At 41.4% G+C, this 9,494-nt stretch overlaps 1 pseudogene across 1 annotated transcript; it reads left to right on the forward strand.

The window, feature by feature from the left end:
* The first annotated feature begins 340 nt into the window (after window positions 1-340).
* LOC308340217 (serine/threonine-protein kinase 26-like) lies at window positions 341-8,201 on the forward strand (annotated as a pseudogene). The gene is made up of 3 exons: window positions 341-634; window positions 6,648-7,391; window positions 7,819-8,201. The product of its transcript is annotated as a serine/threonine-protein kinase 26-like (transcript).
* The last annotated feature ends 1,293 nt before the right edge of the window (window positions 8,202-9,494 follow it).

Raw genomic sequence — 9,494 nt, forward strand, 5'->3', positions numbered from 1 at the left:
GTAAAATCCACGGGAGTGTGTTAACAGCTGCCTTTGGGGTGGTGAATGTGTTGACAGCCAGAGGGACACCCCCTTTGGGGTGGAAGTCTCTCACTTGCATTCAAATACTAAGCCTGTGACGAATGGTTTAAAGTGATTCTCAACCTTGGCTCCACATTAAAATCACCTGGGGTGCTTTCTTCAACTTCTACCCCCAGAGATTCTTTCTAGCTTTTCTCAGGTTGGCCCTGGGAACCGGTAGTTTTTACAAATCCCTCGCAGATTCTAATGTGCAGCCAAAGCTTGAGAAGCACTGCTTGGGACCCATGTACGTGGGCATTCTCATGGCTACAATAGAGCCATGCTCTTGGGCTTCTCACTGCTGGGGAAGGTAAGAAAGTCAGCAGGAAGCCGAAGGCATCTTCTGAATTCCTACAGCCACTGTGAGGAAGCACTGCGGTTAGACCTCTCCCACCCCTTCCTGACCTGGCAGTTGGAGAAAATGCTTACCAGCAGCACCCTTTGGGAAACATCGCTGTCTGTCAAACTAGCCACTGCTGACAACTCCTCTCAGATTTATTTGCTTCACTGTAACATGGTCACACTCCGAGCATCAATGAACAGTATCGTTTTCTCCGTTGTAAGTATGAATTTGGTAAGTATGAATCAGGCAAGGAGAGGAGCCCAGTAGAGATATAGAGTACCTGGTATGTGTTGGACATTTTATTTATGTTGCTTTTAATGCTTACAACAGCCCTCTGAGGATGGCATTATTTTATTTTAGCCAGCCAATAAGGAAACTGAGGTTCAGAGGGATTACTAAATGATTTCTCAAGATCAAGGGCCTGCTGAGAGGAACACGGGGCGGGGGATCCCTCCTGATTTTTACTATACCACACTGCCCCCTAGGGCTGCAGGAGTTAATGGCAAGCACAGGACGGTTAAACGTCAACAACAACAAAAAACCTTGAAATGCCAGAAGGCAGTAAGCTTGAAATCCCCTGGTGGACCTAATTGGCTCTGATTGCTCTTTCCTCTGAACACTTAGAGCCTTTTCTGTTGGTACCACCGGCTTAGCACTTAACTCTTGCCGCCTTTTGTTAATTGCCAGCTCATGTGCTCTCATCTCATTGCCATTACAAGCAAGCTCAGGCAGGGCAAAGATGATTCTCGGTATTCTTAATCCACCCGAGAGCCTAAATTTGCCTTAGAGCAGAGCTTCTGAAACTGTCATGTACTTACGAATCACCTATAAACCTTGTTAGAAAGCAGATTCTAACAGAAGGCCTGGGTGGGCCTGAGACCCTGTATTTCTAACAAACCACATGGGATATCAAGGCTGCCAGGGAGAGGATCACACGCTGAGAAGCAAGGACCTAGTTATTTCAAATAAGTGTAGTTTTTTAACTATAATTTTGAAACAAGCAGCTGTGTGTGTAGTTTGGTAAATTACATTTCACCACGTGTTTCATTTGTTTAAAAAAAAAAAAAGGTGTCTCATTATCCTAACAAGGCTGTCTAAAGTCATTCCTTTCTCAGTGAATTTTTGCAGATTGATTTGTTGATAGGTGGGACATTTGAACAAGAAAAGAAAGCACCTTCAAATTACAGTTGAATTTCTTATGAATAACACAAAGAAACATTACTTGGTTAATCAATGCTTTAAAACAATACATCCCTCTCATCATTTCTCCCATTAGCGATGGACCCCCTCATGTGGGGCCATGACATCCTTGGGAATGACACAGTGACTGGGATGCTTCTGATGAGAAACCTGTGGGTAACCCTACTAATGTAGTCTGAGTAAGACACAGTCATTAAGAATATCAGCTTCAGGGTTGGTAGACCAGAGTTCAAGCCCTTCCTAACGTTTTACTTTTCAAAGCTCATTTCTCGTCCAGTACCACCCTAAAGCAAGACTTGTAACTCTGACCAATTCCCAAATAGTTCCAGTTTGAAATCATTAATAAGAAATATATTCATACATACCCGTAGAAGAGATTTTCTCATTCAAAACAATAAAATATTGATTTTGTGGTCAAACACATACAAAAGGGTTTATGTTGTAGTTCACGCAATAAAACATTATAAATCCACATACCTTATTGTGGTTTGGAAAAGGACATCTCTTTTTGATGTGCACCTTTGTGTCCCCCCCACCCCCAACACACAAACACACATCCTGCTATTCTGGAATAGTGCTTTCTACCAATATAATCGTATGCCTTGTGCAGCCTCAGCTTCCTTGGCTTATAAAAGGGGACTAATAGGGGCACCTGGGTGGCTCAATGGGTTAAAGCCTCTGCCTTCAGATCAGGTCATGATCCCAGCATCCTGGGATCGAGCCCCGAATCCGGTTCTCTGCTCCTCGGGGAGCCTGCTTCCTCTCTCTGCCTGCTTCTCTGCCAACTTGTGATCTCCATCTGTCAAATAAATAAATAAAATCTTTTAAAAAAGGGTAGGGGGGACTAATAATACCTTCCAGATTTCCACATAAATTGAACACTTATCTCCCTTCAAAAATCCCTAGCAATCCCAGCCAGCAGGTCTCCCCTCTAGACCATTTCCCCCATACACACTTCTAACCTCCATCTTCCCATCTGTACCCCCAACTTTCTATGTCCTTTTTCTTTTCAAAGAGATTTGCTGGTCTCTCGGCTTTTCCGGTTGGGATCGAATCTCTTTAGATGACCAGCAGAGAGTTAGAAGTAACAAATGAATAACTTCATAACTTTACACATACAGTCAGTTCTCTCTAGATATTTATTAAGTGAGTAAATGGTTGACATTCCTATAAGTCAGTCAACCCCAGTGGATCCTCCATATAGGGTACTAGAAATCTCTCCTCTTAGAAAAATCAGATATAGAAATATTAAGAAGTGGCAGCTATCTATACTCCTCTTAACTGGATTTTCTCCAGCCCCTTTTCACAAGGAGAAAAGAACAACCCAAGGGTAACACCAATATTTCGACGGAATCTCAGCAATAGTGCAGCAGCAAGGACATCAGGATATCAGAAATGCTGTTTGATACCACCTAGAGCTCGCATCTCCCTACAGCAGTCTTAAAAAATGTATATAGAAACATATAAGAAATGCCCAGTCCCATAAAATCCATGTGATTCACCTGATACACACTTAAGCTGTCTCCCGGGTGAACTGAGGATATTACTACTTCAAATATAGGTTTGTCACAAAGAGTAATAGAAGTGGCATACACGTTCCTTCTCCTGGCTACAGCACTAAGTTAACACTTAGTAGATATTTAGAAATTGTTCCATTCCAGTTTATCTGGGTAGCAATTTTCATCCCAGAGGTATGGGCAGGAAGGTAGCAAATGCTTGGTCAATGTCTGTATTTGTTGAACTTGTGAAAAAAGAAAGCTCTGACCATGACAAACAGTTTATATGTTAGGCAATCTTAGCTCTTGTAGCCTTCCACAATCTTATGAAAGGAGGTGTCAAGTTCTAAAAAAATATAGTTGTCCATGTACAATCAAATTGCACTCAGTGGCAGGGAAAGAGGAAATGATAAAAACAAAGCGATAACAGAAAGTCCCATCACTGCAAAAAACCTTCATAAGAAAAGATCAAATCATAGCGGCAGATAGCAGGCACTCTAGTAAATCAGTGACATTAAAACAACTATAAAAGAAAATCGGAAAGAAAAACTTACCTAAGGAAAACGTGAGAAAAAGGAAATAATGACTATTAATTGAATAAAAATGTAGGCTATAAATTTAAGATAAGCAAACAAGATATCTTCCTCAGAGAGAAATTGTTATTACAACTAAGGTCATATATAATTGTCCCATTAAGAATACCTACAAACAAAACCTATAGCAAAATGTCAGAGCTAAATGATTGGATGGCAAACCAAAAACCAGAAACAAGACAAAACAAGAAAAGAGTGCAAGATACTTTACACTACATATTTATTTAGCAATGAAATCACCTTTCTCTGTCTCCCTAAAACTCTCAAGGAGCAATTACTCTTTAAACGTACTAGCTGAAAATCTATTCAATACTGTTAATTGAGTTATACACAATAAAATCTAGCAACTACAGTGAATACATTCAAAGTCAATGTGCTCAGTACAAAATCCAGCACATGTGATTACATTTCTAAGGCCAGAAAGAAAGCCCATGGGAATGAAGGTAATTTCCAGATTTTATACGTGTTACGGAAAATGTCACACCATCTCCTCTCCTGGAGGTTTCTGAGGAATGCATTTTATTCCATTTGAAGCCTACGGCTTGTTAGAACTTCTCAGCCAATGTGTGATCTACTTTTCTGCCTCCCTGCACATGGAGCAGGGTTCTTATGCACCTGTATGAATGATTATGCTCAGGGGAGTCTTCTGTTTTCGTTTCTTCTTCTTCTTCTTCTTCTTCTTCTTCTTCTTCTTCTTCTTCTTCTTTTTTTTTTCATTCACATGCCCATCTTCCTGTCGATGGTCTTACTAATGCTATAACTTTGATAAGCCACCGCCATCTAGAGACCTGGGAGGTCTGTTAAAAAGCATTCTCCAATCTTGGCTGAGAAAGACAAGTACTAGCTAAACATCAGTAAGGACAGTTATCTCAAAGAAAGTCAGAGACATACCACAGCCAGCAGAGCACAGTTCTCCATATTTTCTATTGAAAAATAAAACTTTATGGGGGTGCCTGGGTGGCTCAGTGGGTTAAGCTTAAGCCTCTGCCTTCGGCTCAGGTCATGGTCTCAGGGTCCTAGGATTGAGCCCTGCATCAGGCTCTCTGCTTGGCAAGGAGGCTGCTTCCCCCTCTCTCTCTGCCTGCCTCTCAGCCTACTTGTGATCTCTCTCTCTCTGTCAAAGAAAGAAATAAAATCTTTTAAAAAAAATTAAAAAAAGAAAAATGAAACTTCAAAAAGAGCAAATGTTAGTACTGAAAACACAAGTACTTTGAATGAAACCAGCACAGAAACTGGAAATACCTCACCTCAAACTCGGTTCCCAAATTAGGATGGGGTATCATGCCCTTGACTTCAGAACAGAGCTCATGGCTCTTCAGAGTGTGTAATCACTTACATAGTAAATTCCAGAAAATTATCCCTATCCCAACCACATCACATACGTACATCTGACAAAATGGCACCACCTCTTGGATGATGGTTGAAATTATTATTTTTAAAAAGAGCTGCACTTTATGTCCACAACAGTCAAGCTGTGGAAAGAGCCTAGATGTCCATCAACAGATGAATGGATAAAGAAGATGTGGTGTATATATACTAAGGGAATACTATGCAACCATCAAAAAACCTGAAATCTTGCCATTTGCAACGATATGGATAGAACTAGAGGGTATTATGCTAAGCGAAATAAGTCAGAGAAAGACAATTATCATATGATCTCTCTGATATGAGGAATTTGAGAAGCAGGGCGGGGGTGAGGGGAAGGGAGGGAAAAATGAAACAAGATGGGACTGGGGAGGTATACAAACTGTAAGAGACTCTTAATCTCAGGAAACAAACTGAGGGTGGCTGGGTAATGGACGTTGGGGAGGGTATGTGCTATGGTGAGTGCTATGAATTGTGTAAGACCAACGACTCACAGACCTGTACCCCTGAAACAAATAATACGTTGTATGTTAATACATTTTAAAAATAAAAATAAAAATAGCTGCATTTTTGTTTTTCGGTTGTCGTTCTCCACTGGGATGCAGGTAGTCTTAGAAACGTAATGCTTTGACCTTATGTACTCCTGAGTTCTAAGTTATCTGTCCCTTTGTCAAGAGCTGCAGGTAGTGTAAAGATGGAATAAAGACGGCAAGAAGACAGAAATGCCCAGCAGGGAGAGAAGGAGCAGGAGGGAGCACTAAAGACTCTGGAGACTAACTGATCTCTCCACAATTTGACATAAGGCTTCAGCAGCACAAACATTTGTTTAATGAAATCATATATGGAACAAAAAAAAATTAGAAACAGATAAGCCCAGAGCTTCTCTGATGGATGTTATGATTGGAGCCTGGACCTCTGCCCACTGTACTTGTCCCACAGTTGAGACGGTGCCAGGATTCCAGGAATGATGCTTGGAAAACCACTAGCCTATTGGAAGTTGGTAGAGTGAAAGACACCATCTCTGATATAAAAAACGTTCTTTCGGAGCGCCTGGGTGGCTCAGTGGGTTAAAGCCTCTGCCTTCGGCTCAGGTCATGATCCCAGGGTCCTGGGATCAAGCCCCACATTGGGCTCTCTGCTCAGCGGGGAGCCTGCTTCTCCCTCTCTCTCTGCCTGTCTCTCTGCCTACTTGTGATCTCTGTCTGTCAAATAAATAAATAAATAAAATCTTAAAAACAAAAAACGTTCTTTCCTTTAAACCTCTAATTACACAGCAGGGAGGCACAGAGGCGTGGCCTCTGTGGAGCTCAGTTCAGGGCCACGGTCCCACACAGCGCCCCGCCTGCAGCAGGAGCAGCGGCCACAGCTGATAGACTGAGCCCCAGACAGCCCCACCGCGAACAACAACCCCACTTCTGTGTGTTCTGGTGGAAAAGTCTGGGAGGGCCGCTGAGCTATGGTTCCCCAACCCCCCGCCTCCAAACCCCCAGGAAGACCGAGTCTGAGCCCGGGACACCACAGGAGCAATGCGCAGCGGCGGTCGCCTTCACGGCCCGCTCGCCGGCGCCTGTCCGAGGTCCCGGGACGTAGAATAATATAGCCGATCCAGAAGCACTTTTCACAACATTAGAACACACTGGGAAAGCCTCCTTTGGAGAAGTTTTCAAAGGAATTGATAACTGTACCCAGCAAGTGGTTGCTATTAAAATCATAGACCTTGAGGAAGCCGAAGATCAAACTGAAGACATTCAGCAGGAAGTAACTTGAGTCAGTGCGACAGCTCATACGTAACAAAATACTGTGGATCATATTTAAAGTGTTCAAACTTATGGAAAATAATGAAATACCTGGGCGGTGGTTGTTCAGCACTGGGTCCATTTGAGGAGTTCCAGATTGCCATCATGCTAAAGGAAATCTGCGTTCAAAGAAGAAAATTCACCGAGACAGAAAAGCCGCTAACGTCTTGCTGTCAGAACAAGATGTTAAACTTGCTGGCTTTGGAGTTACTGGCCAGCTGAGAGATATGCATATTAAAATGACTACTTTTGCTGGAACGCAATTTTGGATGGTTCCTGAAGGGGAGCCAACAGGGGGCTGATGACTCAAAAGCTGACATTTGGTCATTGGGAATTACTGCTATTGAAATAGCCAAGGGAGGGCCACCTAACTCTGAAGTGCATCCAATGAGAGTTCTGTTTCTTATTCCAAAAAACAGTCCTCCAACTCTTGTTGGAGACTTTACTAAGTCCCTTAAGGAGTTTACTGACGCTTGCCGGAACAAAGATCCATCATTTCGTCCTGCAGCTAAAGAATTTCTTGAAACATAAATTCATTGTAGAAAAATTCAAAGAAGATTCTTTTTTAAAGATTTTTATTTACTTATTTCAGGGGCGCCTGGGTGGCTCAGAGGGTTAAGCCTCTGCCTTCGGCTCAGGTCATGATCTCAGGGTCCTGGGATCGAGCCCCACATCGGGCTCTCTGCTCAGCAGGGAGCTTGCTTCCCCTCCTCTCTCTGCCTGCCTCTCTGCCTACTTGTGATCTCTCTGTGTCAAATAAATAAATAAAATCTTTAAAAAAAAAAAAAGATTTTTATTTACTTATTTGAGAGAGACAGAGATAGCAACAGAGATAGTGAGAGAGAGCAGGAGCAGGGTGGAGAGGGAGAAGCAGGCTCCCCGCTGAGCAGGGAGACCAAAGGGGGTCTCTATCCCAGGCCCTTGAGATCATGACCTGAGTCGAAAGCAGACACTTAATGACTGAGCCACCTAGGCACCCCTCAATGAAGACTTCTTATCTGACCAAACTGATAGCTCGATTTAAGAGATGGAAGGCAGAAGGAGACAGTGATGATGAAATTGCTTCTGGGGGCTCTGGTTTGGAATCCACCAGCAGAGAAAATAATACTCCTCCTAAGTGGAGCTTTACCACCGTGTGAAAGAAAGCCCAATCCAAAGAAACCACAGAATGGGGCAGAACAAAATCTTGTGCAAACCCTGAGCTGTTTGTCTATGATAATCACACCTTCGTTTGCTCAACTTGAACAGCGGGTTGAGAATAACACTAGCAGGAATTAAGCAATTGAAGAACTCGAGAACAGAATTGCTGTGGCAGAAGCAGCCTGTCCTGGCATCACAGATAAAATAGTAAAGAAATTAATTGAAAATTCTTGAAAGTGTTCAGTAGATGAATCCCCTGAAGGAACTTATTATTTGGCTTCTCTTGCATACAGAACCAGAGAAACCCACCACAGTTACTTCAGGCTAAAAGTGACTATTGGTGGGGAGGTGGAAACAAGTCATACCTTCTTAAAACAGAGGCTTTTCATAAAGTCTTGGAAATGAGACCTGGAAAAGTATTGACTCTTTCACCAAGTTCGGATGATCTCCCCGGCAGCTCAGTGACAATCACATTTGAGAGCCATATGTTTGAAATATTTATAGGCAACAGAGGTACCCCTTGGTATGAAGTATTAACCTTCTCTTTTAGAAGAGGCAATTAACCCTATTTGACATGGCTGGAAATTTAAGGCAATACTAATTAGCCATGGATGGGGTTTTGACAATACTAAGGGAATTAGTCAGTCTTCATTTTTAAAATCCTCAACTCATATCGCATATTATATGCTTGGATTTGGGGAGCTTAAACAAAGCTGAAAATCATGTAATTAAATACCTGATTGACAGGAATGACTATAACTCACACCAGCATATTTTTGTCATGGGAATAAAATGTCCTATAAACTATTGGTACATTTTTGTTTTTCATAATCATCCAGTACATAAGCATCATGTGTTCATTTTTGAAAGACTATTGCAATTAACATTTTCTAGTTCATATGAAAATAACCATAGTACAGGCTGATTTCTGCTCCTGCAAAGTTAAATTAGACCGTACAGTTAATTTTCAGTTATGGTACTGTTACATGGGTAATACCTTTTCTCTTTTAATTCCTGTATAAATATTATGCCTGCCTAAGTCCTGAACTGGGCCTACATTTCAATAGTTGTAGAGTTATTGATATTAATTAGTTTTTACAGTTAATATTTTATTGTTTGGATCTGCACAGTTTTGTTTTTATACAGAAGTCATTTTTAAAGATCTGAATAATTGCCAAATATCAGAAGAAAGGTGTTCTTCAAGTAAAGAACACAGTTTTTTGTCAAAGGGCCATTACCTCCTCTTTTTCTGTAATAATATGGACACTTGAATAAGTTGTGGTTGTGTCCTAGGCCAAGAAATTTCTTTTCATTGATGCCTATACTGTAACAATTACTTTTCACACATTGTATTTTGAAGTAATGGTTCAGTTAAAATGTTCACCTGTTATGTAACTGAAACTCAATTATATTTTATAATTTATAGAGATCTGGAAACAATTTTGCAACTCATATTATGGGTTAAATAAATGTTTTTCTAAAAGTAAAAGCCACAAATTTA

This window comes from Martes martes (genome assembly GCF_963455335.1).
Source record: "Martes martes genome assembly, chromosome: 3".
NCBI classification, from domain to species: Eukaryota; Metazoa; Chordata; class Mammalia; order Carnivora; family Mustelidae; genus Martes; species Martes martes.